This window comes from Phascolarctos cinereus, unplaced genomic scaffold (genome assembly GCF_003287225.1).
Source record: "Phascolarctos cinereus isolate Bilbo 61053 unplaced genomic scaffold, phaCin_HiC Scaffold_1;HRSCAF=81, whole genome shotgun sequence".
NCBI lineage: Eukaryota > Metazoa > Chordata > Mammalia > Diprotodontia > Phascolarctidae > Phascolarctos > Phascolarctos cinereus.
This window is the reverse complement of record NW_027555514.1, coordinates 283,644,247-283,669,801: the sequence shown is the minus strand read 5'-3', so window position 1 is coordinate 283,669,801 and position 25,555 is coordinate 283,644,247. Positions and strand designations below refer to the sequence as shown.

The 25,555-nt window shown below is 48.3% G+C and overlaps 1 protein-coding gene across 1 annotated transcript in view; it reads right to left on the bottom strand.

The window, feature by feature from the left end:
* Nucleotides 1-14,964, bottom strand: part of TNRC6B (trinucleotide repeat containing adaptor 6B) — a 225,325-nt gene extending 210,361 nt beyond the window's left edge. The window contains 1 exon segment of the mRNA XM_078147524.1: nucleotides 14,798-14,964. The gene's annotated coding sequence lies outside the window, so the exon portion shown is untranslated.
* Between the last annotated feature and the right edge of the window lie 10,591 nt (nucleotides 14,965-25,555).

Sequence of the window (25,555 nt, the reverse complement as noted above, 5' to 3'; positions counted from 1 at the left end):
CTGCCTCGAGAAGCAGTGGCTCCCCATTGTCTGCGTGACCACTCGTATGTTCTAGTGCTAGCTTATGGTACTGTCCCTACACACTCCAATCCAAGTGGTCAGATCCCCCACGTTGAGAACACATGCTTTTTGCACCTCCAACTCCCAGAATCCTTTGCTTGTTGCAAAGCCTAGTTAGGCAGGGACCATCCCCCACCTCCAACAGGGGTTAGCTTCTCTGAGACTTCTTGAAATTATTCTGTCTACATTCCGAATTGCCCTTAGTGACAGAGCCCCCCAACGTAAGCTCTCAGAAGGCAGGGGATCCTGGAATTGTTTCGTTTTTGTCCTTGGGGTATCCTGCTCATAGCAGGCACTGAATGTTTACTAAAACGAAAGCACACGTGCACATGCACACATACACCCACATATCTTTCTCCCTGAAGGTACTTCTTTTGGACATTTATGCAGAAAGAAATTTAAAAAATAAAATCAAGAACAACATCAATGGCAAATTTATTGCTGCAGCACACTAGAAATAAAGTGTAGTGTCGCTAATATACAGAGTTTAATAACTGGGTTTTATTAACTACAGGAGAAAAAACACATATGATTTGACATAACATAATGAAAAATTAAAGCACAGGAAAAATAATGTCTACAACTTCAGCTCTCTCTCTCTTTTTTTTTTTTTTAAGGCAACTGGGGTTAAGTGACTTGCCCAGGGTCACACAGCTAGTAAGTGTCAAGTGTCTGGTCTGAGGCCGGATTTGAATTCAGGTACTCCTGACTTCAGGGCTGGTGCTCTATCCTCTGCGCCACCTAGCTGCCCCTCAACTCTCTTAAGTACATAAAATAAAGGTGCTCAGAGCCAAGAGAGGCCCCAGGTGCTGGGCTCAAGGATCAGAGTCAAGAGCCAAAAAGATTGTCAACCTCCTCATTTACAGATGGATATGTGGCTATTGTTTAAAGCTAATTCTCAGTACTCAAATGTTACATGTTCAAATTTAAATTTCAAAACCATCTACCAAAACCCCCTATATTATAAAGTTTATAAACTTAATTTTGAAAAATATTGTAATTCAATTCAATTCTAATTCAACAGCTTAAATTTCTAAAAGTCTAACAACAGAAAAAGAAAGCTCAATTAGGAAAATCTTTGTACTTTCTTTTTTAGCTCTAATTGTCACTTAAAAATACTTATTCCATAAGCTTCTGCTAAAGTAAAACTGTATAAGCAAAAATTAATCCAAGTTTAATATTTTAAGAAAAATAATAAAGTGACCAAGCCTTGGGTGATAAAGAACAAATACTAACATTTAAAGATGCTATTAAGAAGTTAACAACACACTACTGAGCTGTGGGAAAAAAATTAAACCATGATTAAGGGTGTAGAAACTGTAGTAGACAACAATCCACTCTACTCTAAGAAGGTTCTTAGGATAATTACAGTAACTCATTCAGGCTGAAGGGCAACTCTTTGAACCAGGTCATTCTAATAATTACCACTGTTCATGACAAATTCCTGTTTGTACTGTGTTGCAGTCTACTCCAGCCCATATCCTGGGGCCTCTCCTGCGTAATACTCATTTTAAACTCTTCAGAGAATATAGTGCTCCATGTCTTACAATAAATAGAATATACTGATATTAAAAAGATGAACCTTAAAGATGTCAAAAGATGTAACTTAATGCTGGAGGCAGAGGTGTGTTCTCAATCTGTACAACCAATCTGGAAAACAATTTGGAATTATGCAAAGAAAGTAAAAATGCCCATATGCTTTTACCTAGAGATTCCACTGTTGGGCCAGTAAAGGCTCCATGCAGACCCAACGCACCATTTGTGGTAGCCAATACCTGGAAACAAAGGCGATTCTCATCAATTAGAGGATAGCTAAACAACCAAGGTATATGAATGAAATGAGCTATAACTGCCATAAGCAATTAGGAACCTAATGAATACAGAGAAGTATGGGAAGACTTATAGGAACCGATAAAAAGTTAATGGAATAAGCAGAACCAGAAAAATAATAGACATAATGACAATAACATTGTAAATTAAAAAAAAAGCAGCAGCAGCAAAACAACTTAGGATACTGGGAAATGACACGTGCAGCGCCTCTGCCCTCTTTGCACTTTCTTTGGGGGGGGGGCACAAACACGTCCAACTTCTGTGATATGTCGGTTAGTTTTTCTGAAATTTTTTTCTTCATATTTTAAACAAGTTTTTATTATAAGGGTTGGCTGTCTGAGAGCAGGTTGGGGGAGGGTTATGGTGGGAAATGTAGGTGAAATGAAAGCTAACGATAAAAATATACTTTTCAAAACACATGGCCCTTTTTCAGGAAGAAGTATGAGGACCATTAAAATAACTTTTCAATTTCCCCAAAGCCCCCAGCCTGCTCTTCCTGTTTAGCAATGGGCTCAACTCATTGTCCATCTGCTGTGTTTGTCCAAAATGGACACACAATAAATTGAGAGGCTCTAAGAGTCAGTTATTTAATTGACCACAATACTACTGACAATAAGAAATTCTTCATCCATTGGACTTTTTCTGTAAGAATGCTTAGGCTGTACACGTACAAAAATATTCATAGCAGCTCTTTTTGTGGTGACAAAGAATTGGAAATTGAGGGGATGCCCGTCAACTGGAGAATGGTTGAACAAGTTGTGGTATATGCATGTAATGGAATACTATTGTGCTATAAGAAATGATGAGCAGGCCGACTTCAGAAAAACCTGGGAAGACTTGTATGGACTGATGCTGAGTGAAGTGAGCATAACCAGGAGAATGTCGTACACAGTTAACAGCCACGTTGTGTGATGAGTAATGTTGACAGACTTAGCCCTTCTCAGCAATGCAAGGATCTAAGACCTCATGATGGAAAATGCTATCCACATCCAGAGAAAGAACCATGCAGTCTGAATGCAGATCAAAGCAGACTATTTTCACTTTTTTTGTGTGTTTTTTTCCCCTTTTGGTCTCTTTCTTCCAGAAAGCGAGTTCTGGATTTAAATGTCACCTCACCTCCTCATCTCCCAAAGCCTCTGTTTCCTCTTCTGTAAAATGGGAACAATATCTATAGCGCTCGATACTCTCGATGACTGAGTTTGTCAATGTTCTACTGAGTACGTACAATGTGCTACAAACCTGAGAGCATTATGGGAGTGTCAATTATTATCTGAAAGTCAACATAAAAGAACAATACACAGCTACAAGTAACAAGGCCTGTTTTCCCTTTCTGGCCACGTCTCCCACTATTGACCAAGTATAAATATGTGCCCACATGTAATGGAGAAGCTACGATCTGGTTGGATGGTTGAATACAAGCTTCTGGGAAGTCCTGGAATCTGGACCACAGATCAGTGAGAAAAGGACAAGGAATTCTGAAGGGACAGGCGCCCAAGCACATAAAAGGCAGGGCAGAGAACATGAACAGATGAGCACTGAGGCCTGATGGAGGGCCCTGCAGAGCAGGCAAGGCTGGGAATTTTGATGTGATCTACTCAGGGACAGGCTGGTAGGTGGAGGAGCGGATAGAGTGCTGCGGCCACAGTCAGGAAGACCTGAGTTCAAATTTGGTCTCAGATACTTCCTAGCTGTGTGACCCTGGGCAAGTCACTTTGCCTCAGTTTCCTAATCTGTAAAATGAGAAGGAAGTGGCAAACTATTCCAGGGTATCTGCCAAGAAAACCCTAAATGGAGTCACGAAGAGTCATATGATTGAACAACTCAGGAACAACTATAAGTTCCCAGAGGAATAATGTAGTATTATTTCATAAACAAGGTTAATGACATGGACATGAAGAGAGAAGAAACTACAGGCTCTGAAAGTCTGAGGGGCCCCAGAAGGGCCACTTTCTGAGGCCTTGGAAACACTTTACAAGGGGCAGGGGAGCATCAGGTTATTAGACACTGTCCATTAAGATCACCTAAATTCCCTTTATCCCAACGCTGCTCAAACATATGAGTGATGCAGGCTGACGAGGTCTCTCTTCCAGTGCCAAAGAGCGAACACGAGAAACCAGAGATGATCAACCCATCTTCCTCCAGCACCCGGTCGCTTCCGGCCAACCTAAGATACAAAGCTGAAGAATCTGGATCTGGGAGGATCTTCACACAGTAAAGAAACTTCCAGGGGGGTCCTGTCCAAAACAGACGGCTGGCTGCTTCCCCATTTCAACAAAAACAGAGGAAACATGTCCAAAGACAGCACAAACAGCCAAAGGAGCACGGCTAGGGGCGGCTGGAACTTAAAGGAAGAAAAGCACAGGCGGCAGAAAACTGAACACATTGGTATTCCACTAGCTTTTCAACAGTTTCAGGCAGTGGCCCAATTATATTGAGAGCTTGTCCTTCCTGTACGACTCAGTAACCTCTTCGGCAGCTGGGGAGGAGACTTCAGTAGCCTGAGAGAGCAGGCCTCTCTGCTCAGGACACCCGAGCCCTGCTGGCTGAGGACTCTGCCCCGCTCTGTCCCTTTCACTGCCACTGAAGGCAGCTGGCCAATGCCAAACGCCATAAGTGGATCCCTGGGAGGGCGGGGGATCTAAAGCCTACTTCCTTCACGCTGGCTCTCCAAGATAAGCCCCAGTGAGTCACCACCTTCTAATTCAGACTAACAATCACTCTTCTAGACTCAGCCTTGTATTAGAACCTTAAGCTAGAAAGCGAATCCTAGTGCCAGGATATGCCCAGTGAAGCCTACTGCTACTTGGACAGAGTCAGAATTGTCTCCTTGAACCTTCTCTGAGTCACAAGAAGTTTGTTAAAACAAGTAGTCAGATAAACAAGGGTCAGGGTTCAGAGAACCTCTCCAGTTCTATAATCCAGGTCCTGTAAAATAAAGCTACAGGGAGGGAGGGAGAGGGAGAGGGGCGTGGGGGGGGGGAGACACGGGAGGGTAGGAGGGTGGGAGGGAGGGGGAGGGAGAGAGGAAGGGAGGGGGAGAGGCAGAGAGAATTATGCCATAGTTAAGCTATAAAGCAGGTATTAACTTTCTAACAGGAATCCCACTGTTTAGCATTCTCTTACTGCTGATTACATATGCTGAATGTGGGGTGCACGGAACTCCATGAATTTCCTATATTCCTATCATACTAAAATCTTATCCTTTGTTTTTCACCAAAAGAAGTTATTAATTTATACTTAATGTTCAAATACCTCTTCCTTAAAAGGATAGTACAGCTCTTTATGGACAAAACAAGATTTTAATCACATCCAGAATTCAAATGGAATTATTTTTGTCATCTTAAATTTTACCTTTTGTTCAGTTGTTTTAGTCATGTCTGACTCTTCATGACCTCACTTTTTTGTCGTTTGGTTTTTTCCGGCAGAGATACTGGAGTGGTTTGCCATTTCCTTCTTTAGCTCATTTTCCAGATGAGGAAACTGAGGTAAACAGGGTGAAGTGATCTGCCCAGGGTCACCTAGCTACCGAGTGTCTGAGGCCACATTTGAACTCAGCTTTTCCTGACTCCAGGCCCAATGCTCTATCTACTGCCCAAATTACACCTAAGGATTACCATTAAGAAAAAAAAATCTTGTATGTCTTTATAAGGAAAATACTCCTTCCCCATCCAAAGGAATGGCTGAAATAAATGGCCGTTCGATTATCCTGTGAGACAGCTGCTTATTCCTGGGCCTTTCTGCGTTGCCCCTCCATGCCAATCTGCAGAGTCTCAGGTTAGCACAGGTGAGTCCCTCCCAGGGGGAGGGCATTTCTCCCACTCGCTGGGGGCATCCCACCAAAGACACACATTAGAGGTTACTGATTTCAGCAGCACTGCCAAGGCTTAGAGCAGGGGTGCGGAAGCCACCACTATGGCCTGGAGGCTGCAGTTTCCCCACCCGGACTCTGAACTTTTTTGAAATCCCTCTTCAGAACCGTCTTCAAAGTCTCTCACAAGCCACAAAAGAAAACCGCTGTCATTATTTTACAGGCCGCTTCTTTGAACAATCCCCAACTCCGGCGGTGACCCTCATTCAGCCTTGTCAACCACATCTATTCACTAGGCCCCCAAATCCCATTCATCTTCAAATGATGACGTTCTCCTGCCACCAAGAACGTTCAGAAGAACGCAGTCTGGATCTGAAGTCCTGTCCCCTCACTGAAGGGACGCAGAGTCCCATTAGGGACATAAGACACATACTTCGGAGTTTAAAAACAAACAGAAAACACGTCAAGATAGCAAACTATGCCAAATGAGTGGTGCCGACAATAACTTCAAGGACAGTTTAAAGAAGGCCTTGGGGAGAAAGGACTTGGGTCTTTAGGGAAAGGTGGTGAGAAAAAGGAACAGACAGACCAAGTAACTGTCTAACTGGGAGCAGCCAGGTGGTATGGTGGTAGAGTCAGGAAGACCTGAATTCAAACTCAGCCTCAGACAATAGCTGTGTGACTCTGGGCAACCACTTTTTGCCTCAATTTCCTCAATTGTAAAATGGCGATAATAATAGTACTCACCTTGCAAGACTGTTGTACAGATCAAATGAGATAATTATAAAGCACTTAGCACAGCGCCTGGCAAATACTAAGCGCTATGTAAGTGCTAGTTATTATGATTAATAATTATATAACTGTTCAATTGCATAACTGAGCAAAGGCCCCAAAGCAAACATGCAGACGCCACATTCCACTGAGCAGACAACGAAGGCTGCAGTGAAGGGCATGGGGTTACTAGGAGAACAGTGTAAAGAGGTAAGGTGAGGCCCAGACTGGAGACAATCCCTACAGAGCTACACCTGAAAAGTTTGGAGGGCTTTCTTTAGGGGGAAAGAGGAAAGACATGAGAGGAACATCTGCCCCTCTCTCTAGCTCCTTCCACCTGAGTTTGACCCCAAGCCCTGGAGTGCCACAGAGGCAGCTCTAGGCTAGACTTGGGCAGGCCCTCCCAGGCCGGGCAGCAGAGTGGCTGAAGGGAGATGAGCATTCCGGGCCACAGAGACCCTCAGAGACCACCTACTCAGGCAGAGAGAGGATGCAATCGGCTTCAACGGATGCAGCGCCCACGAGGGCAAACTTACAAATTCTTGCAGCATTATCTTCCATCAAGGGAAGAAGGGCCGTTTGGCAGACTGCTGGAGCTATGGTGGCAAAGGGGACGGAAAGGAAAGGACAGCTTCAACAAGCATCATCACAGAGGAAGAATGAACAGAAGAATCTGGTCACTAACTAGATGTGCAAGAGAAGAGCTGAGTCAGGAAACAACACAAAGACTTCAGGCTTGGGACAAGATGACAGACATGTGGAAACCCACAAGTGTTTTTTACGAAATGGAAGCATGGGGAGGTGGTGGTACAGGAACTCCGTCTGGGTGCACCCTGGGGCATCCAGGCTGAGCTCACCTGCGCTGAGCACAAGACCTTGCACATGACGGGCAAACCTAGAGTGGGTCAACTAGTAAGCCCAAGAGGCTAAGGTTTGGAAATCTTAGGATTACAGAATTTTTTTTTTTGGGGGGGGGGGTTAGGCAATGGTGTTAAGTGATTTGCCCAGGGTCACACAGCTAAGTAACTGTTATGTGTCTGAGGCCAAATTTGAACTCAGGTCCTCCTGAAGCCAGGGTCAGTGCTCTATCCACTGCGCCACCTAGCTGCCTCCAATCACAGAATTTTTTAAAGAGATTTTAGAAATTCTCCATCCAACTCCTTCACGTTGCTGATGAAGAACCAAGGCCCAAGGAGGCTGAGTGACTTAAAAAGTTATTCAGACAGTTAAAGACACAGCCTGGACAGACCTCCAACTTCCTGATTTCTGTTCTAAGGCTTTTCCCATCACATCTGGATCTAAGTGAGAGCTGTCGCCACGAGAACAGATGTATGTGCAAAGCAGAGCAGAGAAGCAGAGACTGATTCCCAGAGCCACACGCCCAGCTCCAAACACTCTCCAGAGCTGCGGCCACGTGTCTCCACCTCCATGCTCTTAGACAGCCTTTCAGACAACTGGAAGGCAGGGCCAGGCCAACCTCTCCTTCTCCCTGAAAGTTCTAAACTTCCCTGTTGGAGTGGAGGGAACTGCCATCATCCTGGTCTTCTGAGTTTACAGCCTCCACATCGTCCTCAATTCCTCACTCATGCTTACCACCCCTCCCCATACACATCTTTTCATTTCTATCTTCACCCCATTCTCTCCCCCGGTCCAGGACCTCACCACAGTCTGGATTATGGCAAAAGCCTCGAGTTCCATCTAGTCCACCCTCCACTCAGCTGGGAAGGGGATTGTTCTAAGTCACAGTCTGACCACATCCCCCACCCCTCCTGCTCCATCCATGAGCTCTATCATCTCCAGATGCAATTGGAAAGGCTTCTGTTTGGCATTTAAAACTGTTTAGGCCCTTCTTGCTGTCTAGTTTTCTTATACCGGGCCTCCTTCTGTGCTGGTCACCATCCAGCTACCCCAGCCTGTGTGCAGGTGCTCCATCACCCCTCTGTGCCTTCGCAGGGTGGCCCCCAGGCTTCCGACGCCCTGGCCCTCAGCCTTTCCCCAGCTTTCTTCAAGCCTCAGCTCAGACTCTGCATTCAACAAAACAGACTTCTTTCCTTGTTGCCACCCCCCCCCCCGGCTAGCTAATGCCTCTCTCCTTCAGATTCCATCCTACACAGCTTGAACATGTAGTTATTTACGTCATATGTTGTCTCCCTGAGAGATGGGACCAGGCCTTTTATCTTTCTGTGTATCCCCAGCACTTAGCAAAGTAGCAGCTTTAATAAATTCTTGGTAACTGACTATGGGGGTGAGGAGGAGGGGAGGGAAGGGAAAGTCAGGCAAAGGAGAACACGGCGAGTGGCTCCAAAGAGAACCTGGTGAAGAGGGGAGTGAATAGTACTGAATCCTCCACAGAGGTCGGAGGAGAATGAGGACAGGAGCACAAGCCACCAGAGTCATGACTGGGGAGTCCACGGCCCTGGCGGCTCCAGTTTCATGGAGGAAAGGAGAAAAGTCAGCCTGCAAAGAGCCAACGAGGATGCCAGTGATAAGTGAATGAGAGCAGGGGGTCTGAGACATGGGGCAAAGCTCAAGATGACAAAGAAAAAGATGGCAACTCGTTCAGGCCTTTACACATAAGAACAGAAAGAAGAGTTTAGGGAGCCATCAAGGCCAAGTTTTCTGGTCTCCTTCAATGGCTGTTCCATGCACATCTCCTCCCTGAACAAGTATCATGCACGTGATCCACCATTCTCCTCCTCCTATTTAACTAGAAGTCTGGGATCCAACTAGGAAAGCCCAAGGGCTCCTCTAGAGTAAACTGCTTTGCCCTATTACAAACTGTGTATTTAGGGAGCCCTTTAAAGCCAAACAAGGGAAAGACAAAGACTTTAAAAGCTTCATTTTTATTGCAAAACATCTGAAGCAAATATCCAGGTACAAGCAGAAAGTCTACCTCAGGCTCCAATTCTTCGGTCAGCGGCAGTCAGTCAGTCTGCAATAACCAAATTCAAACTTATGTATGGAGCATTCTAGACCCGCCCAATCTGGTGGCAGGCACTAGGAGGCACCACAGAGTTTGGGCCTGGTGCCAGAAGGATCCGAGTTCACATTTGGCCTCAGACACTTATTGGGTAAGCCTGCACAAGTCACTTCCCCTCTCTCTGCCTCAGTTTCCTCAACTGCAAAATGGGGATAATCACAGCACCTCCCTCCCAGGGTTGTTGTGAGGATCAAATGAGGTCATATTTGTACAGCCCTGAATACAGCGCCTGACACGCAGGAAGCTCGACAGAAACGCTCAGCTACCACTGATCTGCTACAGTCTCACCCATGCTATCTTCAAATGCAGCACACATAAGTCCTCACTCAGACCTTCCATCACGCTGCTCTCTGTGCCTCAAACACAGTCCCTCCTTTCTGCCTGCTGAATTTCTACCCAACAGAGCATTACCAAACCTTTGTCAATGTTATTAAGTAGCTGACATCAAAACTACAAATTATCGGGGAAAGGGTTTCCTACTTGACAAGAACTACTGGGAAAACTAAAAAACAGTTCAGCAGAAAATTCAGGTTTAAACCATATACCACAACAAGATCCCCACGGATCTGCCACCTGAATATAAGAAAGGGTCAGGGTACTGCAAAATTAAGTGGTCTACTGAAAGTGTTCTACCTTTCAAAATCACATCTGGAGAAGAACTGTCTTAACCAAGCGAGGGAGAGAAATTATAAAAACAATTTTAATTATGTAAAATTAAGAATTTTCTACATAAACAAAATAAAAAATAGACAAGACACTTTTTGTTGTTCAGTTGTTTTAGTTGTGTCTGACTCTTCATGATGCCATTTGGAGTTTTCTTGGTGAAGATACTTGCTATTTCATTCTCCAGCTCATTTTACAGATGGAGAAATTGAGGCAAACAGGGCCAAGTGACTTGCCCAGGGTCACACGCGGCTAGTAAGTGTCTGAGGCCAGAGTCTTCCTGACTGTGGCACCCAGCTGCCCCAGAAGAGAAACTGTCAAGAGGGGGGAAAATGTAATTTTTACCAAGAAAGGTGTCCTATCTAATATACAGAAAGAGGTGAAACAAATACGTAACACCAAGAGCCATTCCCCAACTGAGAAGTGGTTAAAGGAGGTGGACAGTTCTCAAGACTGAAAACTGTCAATGACCATTTGAAAACACACTGGAAATCACTCATAATGAAGAGAAATGGGAATGACCACGACTGAGACTTCACCTCACACCACACAAGACAGCAGAGAGAACAAAAACCATCCACTGTCGATGCTGGAGGGGCTGTGGAAAGCCAGGCAAACTTAGCACACAGCACGAGCTCAAAACATACAGCTGAAGAATAGCTGTGAATTAGCTCGATTCCTGTGGACGCCAGGTCGGTACTATGGCAAATAAAGTGACTGAACTGTTCACGTCTTTGGACTGAGTGATGCCACTCCTGGGCACAGAACCCAAAGAAGTCAAAGACAGAAACAGAGGTCGTCCCCCCCCCATACAATTCACAGCAGCACTCAATTAGAGAGGCCGTGTAGGAACAGGAGGAAGATCCGTGGATCTGGGTTCAAACCCCAGCTCTACTATTTACTGCTTATGTGACAACCTCTGTGGGCCTCCGTTTCCTTCTCTAGAAAAGGAAAGTGCTGGCCCAGATAATCTCCGAGGCCTCTTCCAGGTCTAGAGCCATACTCCTAAGGGGAGAGAAGTGACTGCAAGGGCAGAACGTATTCACTGGACATGAGGGCTTTGCCAAGTTACTTTTCTTTATCATAAGGACAAGTTCAGAGTGAGGAAAGGGAAGGTCAGGCATCCCAAAATGAACACGATAAAAAAACAACACAACAATTAAAAAAAAAATTTGGTCCAAATGCCAATTTGTCCGTGAAACCTCAGTCTCTCCGACATCACAGAGTGTCGTTTCAGACCTAACTCCTTCATTTACTGGGTGATATAGTGCAGTAAAGCAAACTGGGGAGGAAGGAAGCCAGGGACCCCACTTTACCTAACCCTTCGTCTCTGCCAACGACTAAGCAGACAGCTCTGCACCTGGGAGCTTAATAAACATCTGCCCAATGAAATGGTTGGTAGCACTGCCTTTTCTTCCTAACGTCCCTTCTACTCTCTCCCACTTTACCCTCTTCCTTTCTTCTCCCTCCCCTGTGTATGGGATCTACCCACAAACACTGAGGGTCCCTTTATTGGTATTCAGGCGGATTCCCATCCCAGGTAATACTTGCCTCAGGTAAAGACCATACAAACAAAAATCATTAGGTTGTGTTCCAGCCCTACCCCCCCTTCCAGAAATGCCTATTGGACATTTAATAAGCCAACTAAACTAAAGTATTCCGAATTATTTGTATTCAAAACCACTCAATTTTGGATTCTAAACAAATGTACTAGTCATTGTAGAAGTATCTGGTGCAGCCTTTCCACGTGATGGGGGTGGGGGGCATGCCAGCTGTGGCCCCAACTTGGGCCACTCCCCATCCTGCACTGACGGTGGGGAGAGGCAGGGTGGAACGACACCACCTAGGTAACTGACTAGGCAGCATGGAAGGTGAGGTGGGCCGCTGTAAGGAAGGCCCCATGAAGGGTGGCAGCCTTCTTAGGAGCACCAGACACCTCCCAAAGACCTTCAATAATGGCTTAGGGAGCTCACTTGGGACCTCTCACAACTCAGAATGTCTGGAAGCACCTGTGCTGTGTGACTGGGGTTGGTCGTCAGCTATCTCCACACCAAGAATCTTGCAGCAGAACCACAAAGAGAGGACTGCAGTCCCCCTACTCCCAAAGCCTGGTCACTGAATCACTGACACTTGGGATTGCCACCATACTGCGGGAGCTTCCATGTGAATCAGGGGTTCATCTCCTCCCAAACGAATATCTCCTTCTCCTCTTATTTTGATATAAAACACATGAGATGAGGGTGAAGCAAACATCCTTCCACATTTCATCACGACAGAAAAGGATGCTCTGTGTCCACAGGTGCACCGAGCGCTGGTCCAGCAGCCTCCTGGCATTTTCAGATGGCTACAAAACTGCTACCATGTCCAGTCTGCTCGCTGAGCACCATTATCCTTCTTGATGTCTTCCATTCCTTGACTAGACCTTCCCAAGTGTCACCCTTATTCTATGACAGTTTCCCATTTTGAGCCTCCTCTTCTAACACAGCTGCTAACAAGCTTGATGTGGGGCACGTGAGGGAGATCTGGGGCTTTAAAATCATACAGGGCCATAGGTGTAGGCCTGAAAGGGACCCAGCGCTAGGTAACTGAGGACATCCTACGTGGCCTAGAGAGTTTGAGGGACGCGGCCAGCGCAGCACAGGTAGGAAGAAGCCAAGATTTCAGCCCAGATGCTGCATCAGACCAGCTGCCCTGGAGGGGAAGCCCCAGGCCTGTCCAGGAGGTGGCAGAATGGTATGTACAAGAAACAGCAAGTGCACTGGTTGGGTCACAGCCTCGTGACCCTGAGAGGTGGTTAACAGGGTTTTAAATGCCAAACAGGAGGCTGTCCTTTGTCCTAGAGGCAAGAGGGAGCCACTGAAGTTTCTGGAACAGTCGAGTCACTGTCAGACCTGCCAAACCCAGAAGATCTCTTTCATGCGGCAAGGAACAGGAACTGGAAGGGTGAGGAGCCTCAGCAAGAAGGCGGGAGGGGAGTGATTAGGGCTGTGGTGTGAGGACGAAGACGAGACCTCTGAGGTCACTGAGGCCAGACCTTTCATTTTACAGGTGAAGAAACCAAGGCCCAGAGAGGGTAAGTGATTTGATCAGGGATTTGACAAGGGTTGGGGGCAGGCCTTGAACCGAAGACTTCCTGACTCCAAGCCAAGCCCAACATACACTATGTCACAGACGTGCCACCTGACCAGACCCCAGGAGGGGAGGGACAGCGATGAACTACCCATGACTCCAAAGGACCTGGGTGACTTGGGGCCGGGGGAACGGGACAGAGCGAGTTTCACTTTGAAGTGGATTTGAGATGCCGTGGAATGCCAGAGCAGAGATGTCCAGCTGAGACTAGAGCCCAGGACAGAGATGTGGCCGGATGCGGATCTGGGAGCCAGTCACCTGCAGAGACACTAATTCGGCAAACCCTTTAAGCTTTTCACCTCCAAAACGACGAGGGGACCAGGGGCCTTTCAAAGTCTCTCTCAACCCCAAAGCTAGGGAAAGCCAAACTTGCCAGGAGACCCCCACAAAGTTACCAGCTTCCAAAGAGCCCTGGGCCAGGAGCCAAGTTTTTTTATGGCTCCCCTATTAGAAAGGAAGCTCTTTGAGAGCGAGGGGCTGCTTTTGTCCATCCTTTGCCTCCCCAGTACTTTGTCCAATACCTGGCCCATGGCAGGCACTTCAGCCGTGCCCGTGGACTGACTTTTCTTCTGTCCACTTATGACCACTTAGACCCTAAGGGGTGCCAAGGAGATGAAGAGTTAACCGACGGTTCGGGGCTTGAGCCAGGGTCACCAGGCCAGGACGGGTGAATGAACAGGGAGTGCGGGGGGGCCTCCGGGGCCAATCCCCCCTTCGGCGCTGAAGAAGCTGCGCCAGGCTTCGGGCTGAGGACAAATAAGGAGGAAGAAATCGAGAGGAAAAGGAGAAGTCAGGAAAGAAGGAATAGGGAAAAGGAAGGGGAGGGAGGATGGATAGGGAGGGGGGGAGGGGCGCCGCATCGCTTCCTCCCCCTCCTCTTCCCAACCTTGCCTTCCTCGAGGTCGTTTCCGAGCTCCAACAGCCCAGGCCCCAGGGCCCCCACCCTCCTGCCCAGCACGGGGGACCCCCCCCGGCCCCCCAACAAGCACGCACACCTGCCGGCGCGTGACTCCGGCGGGAGCCGCGCGCTGCTGCCCTCCCTCCTCCTCCCGGGCGTGCCCGACACGGATCCTCCACCGCGCTCCCGCTGCGCTCGCACATCTCCCCTCCCTCCCCTCCACCGCGGGCGCGAGCTCCTTCCCACCACCCGCCGAGCGCGAGCCTCCTCCTGCGTGCGCGCGCACTCCAGCCTCGGCCCTGACGCCGCGCGCCTAACCTTCTCCTCCCCTCCCCTCCCTTCCCCCTTCCTTCCGTTGTCGCCACCGCCTCCTGACTGCTCGCCCCCACCCCTCCCCCCGCCACACACCCCTCCCCAAACCGCCCCCTCCCCGGCCGGCAGGAGGCGCGAGCCTGGGCCTCCCGGGCACGGGCCTTCCTTACTGCACTGGCGCGCTCTCGACACCCCCCCCCACTCTCACCCCCGCCCCGACCCCTAGCCCGCCCCCGTGGCACGCCCCCGCTGCCACCGCCCCTTAGCGCTGGGCTGCGGGCTGGGCCGCTCCAGGCTCCGGGGGCCTAGGCGGCGGCGGGGCCGGGGGCGGCCCTCGCTCACTCACCGCTGAGCCGGTGGCGGCGGCGGCGCGCTGGGCTGAGTCCCCGCCGGCCGAGGAGACGGCGTGGGAGACGCGGCCCGAGGGGGCGGGGGCGACTCCCTCCCTCTTCACCTCCGCGAGCGCCGCGGACCCAGAAACTCAAAACAAAATAAACAAACTTTCCCCCTCCGCCTCCCTCCCCCCGCCCCGGCCACAACACAAACAGCCGGGGACCCGCCTCCTCGGGCACGCCATTGGCCACGCGCCGCCACCGCCCTCCTCCCACTGGCCCAGTGCGACTGCCCGTCAAGCCCTCGGCCCGCCCCTTCGCTCCTCGCCGCCGTCGCTGCCTCTTATTGGCCGGGACCTTCCCGTTGAGCGAGCTGAGATTGGCTGGCACGCCTGCGCCAATCACGGGGCCACGCCCCCGACCCCCACAGAGGCCGCTTTTTCGGTCGCGTACTGAGGTGAAGGGGAAAGCTAGAACATGATGGCGGCTGAACCCGTTCTGTCGCAACCACCGCGGGGAGGGGTGGGGGAGGGTTGTGGCAGCTTGAAGCCTCCTTCTCGCGCCGCGCCCTCACCAGCACCCTTCCCTTCGTTCAGCACCGTCTAATTAACCGAATCCACCCATGCCGGTTTCCTTATTTACCGCTCTGAAGAGATAAGAGGTGGGGGGAGGGGGGACGCGGGGGATAGGATGGCCCTTATTGGTCTGGGCAGATGTCACTCTCCGAGTGCCCCTCAAAGCCATTGGTGAGAAATGAAAAAATTCCTCCCGTCAACAAAAGCGAGCGCTATTGGCCACGATGTTGTGGGCGTTCTTTCCTAGTACTCTATTGGGCAAAGCGGTGTGTCAATCACACGACTAAGCACTTGCCTGGCTGGTGGCCCGGTGGTCTCCTCGTTGTGCTCAGGGTTATGTCAGCCCATCGACCTAGAGACCACGCTTTCCGGCACCCACCTTGGTTTCCCCGTTCTTCAAATGATCTGGTTAAGTGCGATGACCTCCAAGGTCCTTTCTAGTCCAGGAAACGCAGCTTGGTGGCTTGGAGTCAAGAGGACCCGGGTTCAGATCCCGAAACTGCGCAGTTTGCGCTACCTCTCTGAACCTCCCTTTCCTAATCTGTAAAATGGGCACAACTGGGTTCCAGGACACCCGCCCACACACACACACACACACACACACACACACACACACACACATTCCGGCTCTGGGCAAAGTCACTTACCCCGCCTGGGTCGCGTGCTCGTAGATGTCAGTTACTGTTGTAACACTCCAAGCTCCGAAGTCCCTTGGGCTCCAAATCTGTTATCCTGGGCACGGACCAACCTCGCTGTAAGGTCCAAGGCTCCGCCTTCTAATGGGGAGAGGCCAGGTCTCTGTGGCTAGCCTGCAGAGGGTGTTGGGGAGCCGGTCCTGGACCCAGGAGGACCTGGGCTGTGGATATTATTAGGATCCTGGGTCTGGAGAGGCCAGGGCCTGGGAGGCCCCTCTTCTAGATCAGGAATAGGCTGAGAGGTGTGTTTCACACTTGGAGTCAGGAGGCCCACCACCCTGTGCAAGCCGCTTCCTCTCACTCAGCCTCGGTTTCCCTATCAGTAAAATGAGAACAAAAGCCCTTTCCTTACAAGGTTGTTGTGAGAATCAAATGAGATTAAAAAAGAAAGTCCTGGTGCAGTGCCGAGAATCCAGACTTGTGAGGCCTGAGGGGATAGCACCTCGAGTCCTTGCAGGGAGGCCCAGTGGGCACAGCCACAGCCTCCAGAGGAAGGCATAGCCCTGTCCACCATCCTGTGAGCGCGCCCTACAAATGTAGACGCCCCAACCAGAGGCTCACAGTCGGGCCTGAAGTGCCCGCCCTGTCACACTTAAAGCTCTCCGATGATGGGAGACTCGCTATCTTCCCAGGTAGCCTCCTAGCTCTAATCAAAGCTGAACTAGCAAGGAGTGGCCGGGGGTCTGCCAACACCCAGGGGGTGTGATCCCTGCCCGGGAAGACCTTCTCCCAGGGTCCTGGCTGTGAAGCCTCTCTGCCTGTCACCTTCCTACCAAGGGGTCAGACACCTAAGCCAGAACCCTCCCTGGTCCCCATTGCTGTCCTCTCTTTGTGGACCCCAAGGACTGTGGTGTATCAATAAGATCTCTGTGTGTTGGAGTCAGAAGACCTGAATTGATCTCCTAGCTCTGCCACTTGCTAGTTATGGACTTTGGGCAAGTGTTTCCCGTCTCCGGGCCTCGGTTTCTTTATCTGTAAAGTGGGAGTTGTCTGAGCCCCCTTCTAGATCCAAAACTGACCCTAAGAGCCCGCTCTCTCCTCTCAGGTCACTCTGTCTTCTCATGTTCACCATGACCCAGCTTTCATCTCTCAGCTGCATATTCTCTGACCCTGGGGCCCAGGAGAAGGGCTGGGCATCCTCGGACCCTTTTCCTCCTCCAGACCTGCCTGGTGGCCTCTCTGCCTTTAGAGTTCACTCAGTCTTTGTGTTTGTCACCCATAAGCCCAGAGATCACTCTCCCTGCTCCCTAATAAGGCCAATGCCTGGCTCCCCAACTTCAACCCATCTCCTGCCCACCTTGGAACAGTACCCTCTTGGGTCAAGCAGAACATGCTTAATCTCCACATGACGGCCCTTCACATATGAGAAGACAGCTAAAGACCTCTTGAGGGCAGCTAGGTGGTGATGCAGTGCATGGAGTGCCAGACTAGAATCTAGAAGACCTGAGCTCAAATCCAGCCTCACACAATTACCAGTTGTCTTTCCCTGCTTGCCTCAGTTTCCTCATCTGTAAAATGAACTGGAGAAGGGAATGGCAAACCATTCCCGTATCTTTGCTAAGAAAACCCCAAATAGGATCACAAAGAGTTGGACATGACTGAAAAACAACTGAACGTAGACCTCCATGACATAGACCCCTGAGAGAAGAGAAGAATGAAATGGGCTCCCAGAGACACTGGATTGGTCACACTGGTTTCTTACCGAACACTGCCCCAATCTCCTTCTTGGTATGCAGAGAGTGAGTGCTGAGACACCTGCGCCTACCCAGGACTGGGAGAAATATCTTTGTGCTAAAATGCCATTCATGTCGTATTTGATGATGCAAAGAGGCTGATGAGGAGGAAACAGAAGGGACCTCGAAACCATCTTGTTGGACAGATGAGGAAGCTGAGGCCTGGGGAGGGGAGTAATAGGAGCTCGCCTTAGTGCAACACGTCAATGTTTATAAAGCACTTTCCTTACATCAAACTGTGGGGTCATAGAGTGTAGGCTCTTTGAGTGCAGAGGCTGGGTTTTGTTTTTTGAGGGGGGTTGTATCCCCAGCTCCTAGCTTGGCTGAATGGCACATAGCAAGCACTTAACAACTGGTTTGAATGAATGAATGAAGCAGGGAGTATAGGTATTATCACACCATTTTACAAGTGAGAAAATTGATCTGCCCAGCTGCACACAGAAGATAAACATGGCAGAGCCAGGATTCTGATTCCTCAGATTCTGATTCCAAGTCCAGGGCTCCTTTCACTTCATCTCAACACTATGCTATGTCAATGAGGTGGTTTTCTAGGCTTTTGAAACAGAATAATCCTCTCTCTTCTACCCTCCCCTCCCTTCCCCTCCCTCCCTTCCCTCCCCTCCCCTCCCTTTCCCAAAGTCTTTCTTCTTCTAGCTACATCATATTCTTGAGAGGGTCAGAGCCCAGAGTCAGCAGGAATGAAGAAGAGATAAAAACAGATAGCCTGGCAGGTGAATTATTTATAGGATGCAAATGAAGCATCCCTAGGCCCTAGAGAACTGTCTGGGCAGCCCCTAGTGCTAAACAGGTGTGTGCTGCTGGACAGTTGCCAGAGTTGGTGGTTTTATGGTTGTGTTCAGCTGACAGAGCTGCCCTGTGCTCAGTAGGGAGCCCCCAGTGAGGGAGCCAGCCAGAGTGATCTGTCATGGTCCTCGGGAATAATTTCCAAAGGATGGAAGGTCAGGCTGGATTGCAGCCTGTATGTATGCATCTATGTATATATATATATATATATATACACACACACATAGCTACATGTCTCTATATCTATTTCTATCATCTACACATAGATACAGGTGGTATTTTAATAATATTTACATATCTATTGTGTGTCCACCCCCCCAGTAAAATGTAAATGTCTTAAATGCAGGGACCATTTCCATTTTTGTTCCTGTGTTCCTAGCAAAGCATCTTGCCCATAGTGGGTGCTTAAGAATGACTCAGTGAATTCCATCAATTTTGCTTATTACCTCCAAAGTCAGTTTATTGGCTTTCTGGGCAGCTCTAACTAAAAGTTCTTCTTTGCATTCAGCAGAAATAGACCTCCCTGAAACATCCTAGTTCATATATTTAAGACCACAAATTGAATGCTGGAAGGGCCCCTAGAGGTCCTTAGCTCAGTGCCTCCACTTCACAGGTGAGATGTGGGGGATCCACAGGAGGTGTCTGTCACCAGGTCAGGCAGAGGTGAGATGCACACCCAGACTCTGACTTCCAAAGCAGCCCCCGCCCCCATGGCCGTCCGAGTCTCAGGGTCTTCCAGTTGGGTGGCCTGTATCCTTCTGGCAGTTTGGTCTGGTGAAGCTGACGGTCCTTCTTTTCAGAATTCTGTGTTGAAAAGCATAAAATAAAATACATAGGAGTACAAAGGAAACCGATTGTGAGAAAATACAACCATCGTGTTTGGTTTTTTAAAGTTCAGAGGTCCCAGGTTAAGAAGTCCTGGGCTAGATGAGTTTTAAAGACCCTGGCAGCTTTATACTTATGATCCTCTCACTTTGGGGAGGGCTGCAGGGACACACACCCCCTTCCACAGAACGTTGAATTAAACTTCCCCCAGGGGCCATCCTGGATTGGTCCAAGTGGTCTGCGGGGCCACTTTTAAGAGCCTACTATCCCTAAAAACCCTATCCCAGCGCCTGGCCTCCAGAGGGTTTTCCAACCCTGTTTTATGGAGGTTACTTGTCCTAGAAGATTCATCCACTTAAAACAGTGATACGCCTGCCCCCTGAAGGACAGGGAAAGCATAGTTCTCATTTGAAAAGGTTTTAAGGAGTTTTGAATGTCGTTTCTAGGAGTGTGGCACAGTGAAAAGAGTAATGAATTTGGAGTTGGAGTATTTGGCGTCAAACTCTACCTCTGCCTCTTCCTAGCTGGGAGACTTCAGGAAAGTTTTTACTGCCCCAGGCCTCAGCAGCCTCGTTGATGAAATGAAGGGTTCGAACCTCTAGTGTCCTCCTAATTCTACATCTGTGATGCTAAGGGTGGAGAGGCAGAGGCCAAGGGTTGGAAAGGACAAGTGGGGGAACAGGAGATGGGCTGAGGGCACAGAAATGAGCAATTCTGAGCCTCCCTCCCTCCACATGGCTTGTAGGACTGCAACAGGGACATTCTCAGAAGCCTGACTTGGAAACTGGTTATTTACCTGGAAGGGGGCAGACACGTGGGGGCTTCAGGAGGGGTGTTGAGATTCTGGGCCCAGGAGGGACATGAATCGATTCCCTAACAGGAAGCAACAAGAACGTACTTCAGTAGCAGGACATGTGGGCAATCTCACCATGTGAAGACGTCCTTCAGCCCTTCAGATTGGAGCTTCTTGGTGCCATTTCAACCTGTCACATTCTTGTCCAGGTCCTTCCATAAATCAAGGGTGGAGGATCTGTCCAAGGTTCTGCAGGAAGTCTTCTCTCCTCTCAATGTTTTCCAGTATCAATTAATCAGTAAACATTTATTAAGCACCTACTATATTTCAGCTCTGCATGAAGTGATGAAGATACAAAGACAAAGGTGGGATAAACCCTTCTCTCAGGGAGGAGAGACTATAAACCTAAATAATCACAAGGCACATTTGGGAGGGTGGGGCAGGGTGGCCACTGGCAGCTGGGGAGCTTGGGAGAGGTTTTGTGTGCAGGCCATGCCCAGAGTTTGAGAGGCCCTCAGCCACAGTGTACCGGGACAAGAATCCTCTTTACAGCATACCTGAAGAGGGGTTGTCACCCAGCTTTGGCCCAAAGACCTCCTTAGGCAGGGAGGCCCATCATCGTATCTCGCAAGGATGCCCATCCCTCTTTGGGATGCTGTAATGGGGAGCAAGTGTTTCTTGACATTAAGCTTAAATTTACTTCTGCGGTGAGTACCCATTTTCTCTAATTCTGCCTCCATGGGTCAGAATAAATCTCTCTCCTCTTCTACATCATTAGTCCTTCAGATACTTGGAGACTGCTGCCCCTTGAATCTTTTCTTCTCTAGGTTAAACATCCCACGTTCCCTTCAGCTGATGTTCATAGAGAATGATCTCAAGGTCCTCTCCCTTCTTGGTAACCCACCTCTGAACTCTCTCTAGTGTATGTGTCCTTCCAGAAGGATATAACACCCTACCTATCATCTGACCAGGGCACATCCCTCCATCCTCCATCCCTCAGTAACACCTACTATGTGCCAGGTGCTAGGGGTATGAATACAGAAATGAAACCTGCTCCTTAGGCTGGTCTACTATGTCACTCTTTGTTTGGGGTTTTGGGTTTTTTTTTTTAAAGCAATTGGGGTTAAGTGACTTGCCCAGGGTCACACAGCTAGTAAGTGTCAAGTGTTTGGTCTGAGGCCGGCTTTGAACTCAGGTCCTCCTGACTTCAGGGCCGGTGCTCTATCCACTGCGCCACCTAGCCACCCCCATACTATGTCACTCTTAATGAAGCCCAGTGCACCATCTTTCACTGTTGTCATATATCCCACTACTGGTATATCTCTTAAGGTGTTGCTTCCTCCTTCTCGTACTTCTGGAAGCTGACTTTTTAAGCCCATGTGTAAGACTTTGCATTCTTCACTATTAAATCTAAACTCATGAGATCCTTCGTAATCTTCTTGCATACCAAGATCTTTTTGAATCCTGATCCAGTCACCCTCTATAGCCTAATTATCCCTCCCTCCTCTATGTCCTCTTTAAATTAGATGAATTATCTTTTTATTGATAGTAAACAGCATAGATGCCAGGGGCACTTTGCTAGAGTCCTTCAAAGGTGAAATCATTAAGCGTTACATTTTGGTTAGAGTTCTGATCCATCCACGTATATTGATTCTATTCATATCATTTTCTTTCTTTTTTTTTTTATCAGGACCTTTGCTCTACTGTAGTCCTTTAGCACCTTTCCCAGTCTCGTTACTTTTCAAAGGTCTCTCACAGGGGCTCGGCAAACATGCCCCTTAGTGCTTTCAGTATTCAAAGATATAGCATTCATCTGAGCCTAGGAGCTTGAACTTACTAAGTCTCCTTCTATAGACTGAATGCAAGCTCCCTGTTATTAATTTTTTTGGTGTCTTTTCTAGACCAAAGGCCATAGAATGGCAGATTTTGAGCTAAAAGGGACCTTGCCCAGCAACCCCATTTTACAGATAAAGAAACTAAGACCTGAAGAGGTGAGTGATTTGCCCAAGTTCACCAAGGTAGTAAATGGCAGAGCCAAGGTTTGAACCCAGGTCCTTTGAGTCCAAATCCAGTGATCTTCCCACTGTACCGTGCAGCCTCTATCATTCTCCTTAGCAGAGAAAACAGCAGCAAAATTACGCTTGAGCCTCCTGACTTTCTTCTCTCTGTCATCCTCATCCCTTCTTGGCGTCATTTCCCCCAAAGGGCTAAAACCAACCTCACCCCCAGAACCCTTTGTTTCCCTTATCTTTCCCTAGCAGCCTCAGCCCCTTCTCAACATCAACACTCCCAACTCTGTTTTTGCCTTACCACCTTACCCCCACCCTTGCATCCCTTCCCCTTCAGCCTGAGTTGGCTTCTGTCTTCCATATTTTAAAAAACTCAGTTGGTCGGTGAGGTCCCTGTATATTCACTTCTGTCTCTTTAAGCAACTCCTCCTTTCCTTCCCCATCACTCTTTGGGTCTTTAGGATTTCGTTATTGACAGCTTCTCATCTCTTCTAGGATAACTGTCTCCTGTAGAATTTCAGTCCATGGGATACTGCCTGACCTTTCCCTGAAACCTTTGAAATCTACTCTCCTCAAATCTAGGATGCTGGTCAGACTATTTCCATCTTCCTTCGTCTTCTCCATCACACATTCTAAGTTGCAGTGGTCATTTGTCCCTGGGGTTCCCCTCATGTCCACCCCACCCCTACAACAAACTTCTCCCTGTCAGTGAGAATCAGGTCCAGAGTGGAATTTCTTCTTGCCCATTCCTCCACCTTTTGAAGGGATGATGGCGTTATCCTTAAGGCAAACCAAGAAATTATTAGTTGCTGTGCTTTTGGCAGAGAGAGAACTCCTCTGAATGTTTAGCTAATTCAAATCCCTTTTATCAAGCCTCTGTGCCAGCCGTGTGCGCTGTTTTCCCAACTCCTCTATTTCCTCTTTCAGTCTAGGTAGTCTGTAGTGTAGCCGTACAACAGTATTGCTTGTTTCTACCTTCTCCACCCTATTCCCCTGGATTTCCTTTTAGGAATATATCTATTTTTAATATACATCTCCTCCCCTCTTTTACCTATCATGTTTCTGCTGTGTAAAGAACATCCTTCCCGTGCCATATTCTAGTCATGAATTTCATCCCTCCAGTTTTCAACGATACCTGTGAGGCAGGAATATGCTACTAAATGTTTAACCACCAGCTCTCTGGGGGAAAAAAATGTGCCTTTAGGTTTAATCTGTATTATTAACATTTTTTCAATCTTAAGTCTTGACAGTCAATAGAACAGTAAACCAAGCTCTGATTTGCCCTGTTTGTAGATCTCTGCGAGGTAAATGCTCACACTGAAAACTTAATGATTAGTTCTACCTCTTTGTTAGGTTCTCAAATCCGTCTTGCTTATCCCATACCTTGTGCATTTCTGTTTAGATTCATGGCATAATGGTTAGAGTGCTTTACCTGGAGTCAGGGAATACCAGAATTGGAATCCTACCTCAGCCAATTACCCCAAGCAAGTCACTCAGCCTCTCTCTTAGCCTCGGTCTCTTAGACTGTAAAATGGAAATAATAATAGTGCCTTCTGAGTGATACCTCCACCCATTATGGCTACTCTCTCTGTGGTATGTGGCTCACATAAAGGCAGTTTTCTCCCTTCCCCTTCCTTTTCAGTCTAAAGTATTTTTTCTTTTTTTTTTTTTTGTGGTGAGGCAGTCGGGGTTAAGTGACTTGCCCAGGGTCACACAGTTAGGAAGTCTCAAGGGTCTGAGGCTGGATTTGAACTCAAGTCTTCCTGACTCCAAGGCCAGTACTTTATTCACTGTACCATCTAGCCACCCCCAGTCTAAAGTCTTCCTGATTCTGTGACAAGACTCTAGGTAAATACATCCTTACCAGACCTTGCTAGTTGTACTCCATCCCTGGCCAGGAACCGCTCATCCTCCTAGAGAGAGGAGCCAGGGTCATCATGGGCTGTGGGAAGTATCACCAGAGGAAGAAAGGGTTTCCTAGCCACCCTCCACCCCTTGACTCTAGGTCCATGGCCTGAAGCAAAGCCCTGTTTACTTCATGCTAGTTAGGGCTCTGGTGGGAGAAATCTGTGCTCGGAATGGGAGGAGCAAGGGCCCTAGGGACTCTGCTTCTGCCCAGGTATCAGGGATGTGAAGGTGCAGCCCTGCCCAGAGCTGCCATATTAGGGCCTCCCAAGCAGGGCTGATTATCTAGGATACACACATAAGCATTTAGTAGACTATTTAGTAGCATCTACTGCCCATAAAACTACATATGACACACGTATCACCTCTTCTCAGTTCTGTGAGTCAACAGGTCCTGAAAAGCAGGTTTATCTAACGCCCACAATGGCATACCATGGCCGTTTATTAAATGCAAAACAAGACTAGGGGCTGAGAGAAATGAAGGGACCAAGGAGAAGGGGGGTCCCTACTCTCCTAATTTTTTTTTTAGGCATTTGGGGTTAAGTGACTTGTCCAGGGTCATACAGCTAGTGTCAAGTGTTTGGTCTGAGGTCAGATTTGAACTCAGGTCCTCCTGACTTCAGGGCTGGAGTTCTATCCACTGCACCACCTAACTGCCCCTAATGGTCCCTACTCTCAAGGACCATGAAATCCAGTACAGGGTTGGGGGCACAGAGAACTCAGTGATGGGGGGTATCCGGACAGGCAGTGCTACACCATTGAATCTTCCCCCCGAATCTTGCTAGCTACAAGCAGAAATCTGGCTTTAGTTAGCCAATCTGTCAGTTAATAAGCAAGCATTCATTAAATGCCTACTACAGTTTATGTGAGGATTCAAAGACAAAAGGGAACCAAGTTCTGCCTTCAAGGAGCCTCCATTCTCTCTGGGGAGACAACTTGTACATGTGTATTTTAAAAACATACAAAATAAATACAGGATAGTTTGGGGAGGGAGGGCCCAGAAAAGGCTTCATGTTGAAGGTGGGGCTTAAGCAAGGAACCAGAAACCAGGAAAGAACCCATCTTTTGGGGAAGAGCTGAACAAAGTGTGATATAGGAATGCGATGGAATATTATCGCATTGTAGGGAATGGTGAAATGGGTAGTTTCAGAGAAACTTGGGAAGATCTGTAGGAACTGATGCAGAGTGAAGTTAGCAGAACCAGGAGAATGGTTTATGCAAAAATATTATAAATAAATACAGTTTGAAAGACTTGAGAATTCTGATCAATGCATTGATCAACTATGATTCCGGAGGACTGATAATAATGCATGTTACCAACCTCTTGACAGGAAAGTGATGGCCTCAAGATGTAGAATGTCAGCCAGATCAAACTGGCCTTTGACTTATGGATGGCTGAAGCCCACAAAGCAGGCTAGAGACAGGAGAGTCAG